The sequence below is a fragment of the Carex rostrata genome, chromosome 10, assembly GCF_964058835.1.
Source record: "Carex rostrata chromosome 10, lpCarRost1.2, whole genome shotgun sequence".
NCBI classification, from domain to species: Eukaryota; Viridiplantae; Streptophyta; class Magnoliopsida; order Poales; family Cyperaceae; genus Carex; species Carex rostrata.
Genome location: NC_135927.1, coordinates 8,167,940 through 8,174,148, shown reverse-complemented (window position 1 = coordinate 8,174,148; position 6,209 = coordinate 8,167,940). Strand labels below are relative to the sequence as shown.

General features: G+C 34.3%; 1 long non-coding RNA gene across 1 annotated transcript; it reads right to left on the bottom strand.

Moving 5' to 3' along the window:
* Positions 1-537: 537 nt before the first annotated feature.
* LOC144560382 (uncharacterized) lies at positions 538-1,003 on the bottom strand. Its single transcript, XR_013513387.1, has 3 exons — positions 880-1,003; positions 704-790; positions 538-590 (listed from the first exon to the last, which is right to left on the bottom strand). It is a non-coding gene; the product is annotated as an uncharacterized LOC144560382 (long non-coding RNA).
* Between the last annotated feature and the right edge of the window lie 5,206 nt (positions 1,004-6,209).

Sequence of the window (6,209 nt, the reverse complement as noted above, 5' to 3'; positions counted from 1 at the left end):
AGAGACTGCTTTTTCCATGTGCTCTCAAACCGCAAACATACAAGAAAATAAAAGTGACTTAAATTGTATAGAAAGAAACAATAATTTCAAAACAGTAAAGTTTTAATGTTACTAGATAAATTTCTAATTTCCATTTAGTAACTACTATATACATTAATTTTTATTTTTAGTAAAATTATTCATCATGACTACTTGCTCCATCAATAGCCTCATGACCCATCTAATTACCATCTAATTACTTACCACAGAGGTACCGGTCAGGCCAAAAATTTCATTTAACCATAAGCTTAGAGCAGCATACAATAACTTAAAAGTTCAATAGTTTTTGTAATTTTGGAGCATATGTGAAAGCTGGTTTTTAGAACAAAAATTTCTAGTGCAAACTTCCTATTAAACCCATAGTTCTCTGCTTGCAACAAATAACAACTCTAGAGGCATATACCCACTTAAATGACTATGAATATACAACAATGATATGTATGAAGAATTATAAATTCAACAAAGTAAAATATATTTTGAAGACAAATAAGGGCATACCTACTTGGAATCACCTCAAGTGATTGTTTCTGAAATACTGATCATTCAATATCCTGTATAAAAAATAATGTCAATTAAACCAACAAGCTTCAAATGTGATCTACTTTACTGTGACTACTACAAAAACGTTTCAACAAAAATCAATTTGACATAAATCTCAAGTTACCTTACTAAGCAGATACCAAGGCTCCGTTAGACAATTTAACCCTGGGCGCAGGGAAGATATGATATTTTTATGGGCCTGAAGCACAGCCTAAAAACCATTTCAAAATTAGGTCTAGTTTTCACTTAAAATAATAGAATTTGTCCTAAAAAATGTATATTATCATAATAGACCCTTACATTGTAGATGATAGTTTGATCTTTAGTGTAATCTTTCTATCTTTAAACTCCACTGTGCCTCCATACAAGTAAAGATTATATTTACCAACTGCCATGCAAGAATTAATGCGGCAGCATGGCTTAACTATCTGTAAATACAGAGAAATGCAATCTTCCTTTTGATATTGAAAAGTCTAGATTATGAATTACGAAACAACAAAGGACCTGCATATATGAAACATATACACTATCTAACCCATATCACTATTGAAGAATGGTACCGGTAACACAGAAAATTCCCAACACTAACAAATGAAGAAGAAACTTAGACTAGATAACCAAAACTAGCTATACAAACACTAAGAAAAAATGTTAGCTTCAACCTGTTTTTAGTTTTAAATGTATACATAACACTTCTTCCCATTTAGGCATTTTCACAAATACCTTATGTGCAACACATTGTTAGCCTAGATTGATGAAATTGAATTGCCAAATTTTGGTCACTGAATTATACTTGATAAGTTATTGGTGTATGGTTGGCTATTTCCTACATGAGTCAAGTGTGGTAAGCATGAAAGCAAACAAACCGATTATTTTTTTATTTTATTTTGTTCACTCATTTTCACAAACAACTTCAGCACAAAAAAACCAACTAATTTCACAGACAACATAAAACATAATCTACTGGGCCTTGATCTTACCGTTCTCTCTTCATCTGATCTCACACCCACCTACTGGACTCTATTGTTCCTCCTCTCTTAGGTCCTAATTGTACAAGAAAATCAACCATCAAGGCGTTTATCTCAAATTACCAACTCAATATACTCAAGCCTCGGGTTTTATCAAAATTCACACAAATACACAACTAGAACACCAAAATAAGAACCGAAAAGAGAAAATTTTACCTCTATCGAGTTTATTCCCCTACAAGAAGAAGAAAAAATCGCACTTTTAGGCCTGACAGAATCTACCTCCTTGTTTGCGGTCAATTTATTGGCGAGAGTGATTTAGAGACGGCTAAGTCGTGACCTAAAGAAAAGAGGAAAAGAGGTGGATTTTAGTCGAAATGAGATGGAGGCGGCTAAAGTACTACAAATTAGTATATCAAGAAAATGAGGGGAAGGATTTCGGAATTCACAACCTCTACATGACCTGATAATACCTTATTTCCCAAATTAGTATATCAGGACCTTCTTTTTTCCACTTCAAGAATCTCAAAGCCCTTTAATGGAGGATCCCCGCGCTAGCCCAAATCTCAAATCCGTTGGAGATTTAATCTCAAATCGTGAAGTTAAGGGTGGAACGAGCAATACCTGAGAGGAACAAACCCTCGGAGAGATTTCGCTGGCTACGAAGGGGGGAATTTTTTTTTGCTAAGTTATGTTATTGACAGCGAGTTTCTTTCTTCCTTTAGTTTGTCAGCAATGATTTGTATATATAAATTATAAATGTAAGGTGATGCGTTAAATCAAAAGTGCTCTGTTATTAAGAACCCCCCAATTTGAGAGGGAATTGAAATACAGCGCCCGGGAACATCAAATTTGGTTATTATTTTTGCATGACACGTGTCTGGTGCCTACTGGCCAATAATTTCTGGGGCCCCTGGATCAGTGAGATATGCTCCAGAATAATAATAAGTGGAGTTTAGTATAATTACATGTGCATTTGTAAGAATATATATATTTGTACATGTGATATTAATTTAGTAAAAGATGTAATAATTATATTTTGTGATTTTAATTATAGTTGTACATGCCATGACTATTTGATCATTATTTATTATTGGTTATTTGCATGAGATATGAAATTTTCTAATTAATGAAGAAAATTGGAAATCTGTGTGTTGAAAAATATTATTAGTCAAATTTACAGGATAGTGAATGTTAAATCGTGTTTTTACGTCTTAATAAGTGATTTAGACACGTAAATTAGTATGTTAGTACATGCATATTGTGTTAGCAACTCATATGCTCTACACTTGTCATGCAACAACAACAACAATCGTGCAAGCTAATGAAGAAAGAAACAAACACCTATGAAATTGGCCGATCAGAACCGTTACAATTAAAGATTACTAGCTTAATTTGTCTGTGTAAAAATTTTGTCAAAATTTACGTTGATTTTCACATCCATCAAGCTTACGGAACATCATGCCATCGAATGGCCATAATCAAATCACGACGGATCGAAGCTTAGACCTAACCAAATTCAAAATCATTTATATTGTGTTTGTTAAGGGTTCTCCCTTGATCATTTAAAAGTTAACTTTGAATCATTTCAAGAAAAATCAATCGTGGATTTGGCACGTGAAAATGCACGGTCCATATTTAATGACACTAAGACAAAAGCCAAATAATAATGAAATTGTATAAATTTTATATGTGTATGTATATTTTGTTCACATAATATGGTAAAATTTAGTTTTTCATTTTTTGGAATTTTGTGCATATAATTTGGTGTGCAATTATTATCTAATTTGCTACTGAGTTAACGAGAGCCCTCTGATGTGTGATTAAGTGTTCAAATTTAAAAGGAGGACTCCATTTTAGTAGATCAATTACTTGGGGACATTTTCTCTTAGGTAATACCATCCATCAAGTAGAAATCTGCCCCATCGGGAAGGCTATCTATCTTTCAGGATTCGTGCAACATTGATCAGGCGGCTATACTCAGTACCGCTAATTGTATATTAACTCAGGCAAAAAACGGAGGGGAGTAAAGGGTAGAATGAGTTACAGAGAGCCTTCTGTGTAGGACTTAGCGTTTTTTGAAAGTCCAAATACGAAAAACCCTAGAAACCCTTCTTCTCCCTCTCTAAGAAAAACCCCTCTCCCTCAGCTGCTACGATTTCTTCCTCAGACGCAGCCGCCACTAACCTCACCACCCTCTCTTCTCTCTCTCTAAGCAAATCCAACCGATCGACCTCCATCTCAAACCACTCTATCTCTACCGCCGCTCGGACCTCCGTCTCTAACCTGTCCCGCCGCTCTATCGACCACTCAATCTGTTAGAGATTGAAGGCTCAATCGGTCGGAGATCGTACCCATCGGAGGGATAGGTATGTAGTTTTGTTCACTTAGGTTTTGTAATTTAGGGTTTTGTAATTTAGGTTTTTGTTCATATAGGTTTCGAAATTGTTGGTGAAAGTATGAAAAGGGTGTGAAACTTTGTGTTTTTGGTTGGTTATTACTTGCAAGTCATGAACTGAGTAAAGGCACGCAGTGTATACTGTCTTTTGTTTCATTTGCTCATTACTGTTAATCTAAGTCCAAAATAATCTAAGCCCTGTGGCATGCATGATTTCATTAGTTTTACTAGATGTTGATTAATTAGTGTGCTTCGGTTAATATTATGATAGTTAATTTGGGTCTATATCATTTCATCATAAGTGCATTACTAGTATTAATTTTTATTAAAATCAGTGCACATCTTTTGCACTTAAACTAATCCCCAAAAACAATTTAACGTACTGACTAATATGCATGTTGGTTGATGCTACATATTTTTTAATTTGACAGGAAAGATTTAGGTACGCGGAAGGTCAGGTACATATTTGCTTATTGAAGAGAGCAATTATTGACTTACTTCAATTATTTGTTTTCTTTAGTATATTCATTACCAAGTACATAATATGCTAATTTGGTACCCAAGTGTCTGTGATGATTTTTGTATTCAGAATTACTCAGATCTTTATCATTTCTCTACTTAATTAACATTCATTATTTTTCTTGAAACACAAGGTTTATGTGATTTATATGGAAAGTGCTACAAAAGAAGGAAATGAAGTTGGTACCCTTGATGATTCATTGAACCATGACAATCACATGCTTGCTTCTGTCACAATAGAAGGTAAAAGAAGAAAATATGTTGTCTTTGTTCATTTAATAAGGTTCAATTGAAAATTTTATCTTATAAAAGATATATATCAGTGATGTCACTTTTAGCACTTAGAATCCAATTCTAAAAGTTTAGAGATAAATCAGTGATATTGGATTGTCCATCATTATTTTCAGAGAAAGGACAAACAACTCATATATATACATATCAAGGAGGCTTTCGGAGTTTTGCTGCAAAATTAACCCAAGAGCATGCTTCATATTGGCTAGTATGTAAATTTATCCCTACACAGGCTCATACGCTCTGAAATTGCAATGTTTCAGTTATGTACAATACATTCATTATTACTACTATTCAAAATGTCATAACTAGGTTGATATAAAATCAACGAGTACTTTTTTTTAGACATGTCATAATAGGGGATAAATTGAAATTGCAATGTCACAGGCTTCACTATGTTTCATATATAGGAATAAAATTGAAGATTGATCTGTTCATCTATTTAATCTGTTTTATGCTAAAATTGTTTAAAATTACAAATGCACCAAGAACATTGTTTGATCTGTTTTATACAAATACCCAATTAAAATTGATTTTTTTTGCTATATGAATTTGTTTGATCTGTATTTAATATTTTGATTGTTTATTTCATTAGGTATCTAATTGCAAAGACTATCTTGAGCGTTCTTAAATGCTGCTTCTGATGATTGGTGCTAATGGAAAATTTCAGAATTATGCAACTAATTTCTTGACTGTAATTTATTTTGTAAAAATTGTTAATGGGTGGTTGATATCTCCATATTTGATCTATTGTTCCGACCAATTCCTGTACCAAAATCTGCGTTTTAAACCACCAAATCGTGTATTTTACATTGAATATCCATAGAATGTGATACTGCTGCGATTTCATTCTTATTTTGCAGAAAACGGGCGAAATCAGGGAAGTTACTGAATTCTGAGACTCTGCACGCGACCCTCATCACATATGACGCGACCCTCATCACATCTGATGCGACCCTCATCAGAGTCGATGCGGGTAGCATCAGAGTTGATGCAGGTAGCATCAGACCTGACGCGGGTAGCATCAGACCTGACGCTGGTAGCGTCGGACTTTTCCAGAAACAGAAGACGGAGGCCCAATGAAGGCCCAATGAAGGTCCAATGAAAGAAAGGTCGTTTGGAAAGGCTATAAAAGGCCATTCCCTGCCACAAACAAAGGGAGGGGATTCTTCCACACGCTTCTACTCCCTTGTGGAGTAGGGATCAAGAAAGGAAGTTGAGGAGGGAAGATTTTGGAAGATCATTCATAGATCCATCTCCACCTTCGGTTTTATCATGATTTCTTCTCTTATCTCTTTCTCTCATGATGCTTGAGTAGATCTTTCTTGTTTCTAGGGTTGATGTAATCTAAAACCTTGATTGTGATGCATTGAATTCGAATTTGAGTTATTCTTGTGTTCATTTGATTGAGTATTATTCTTCCATTGCTTGATTGTGATTGTTTGATTGAATCT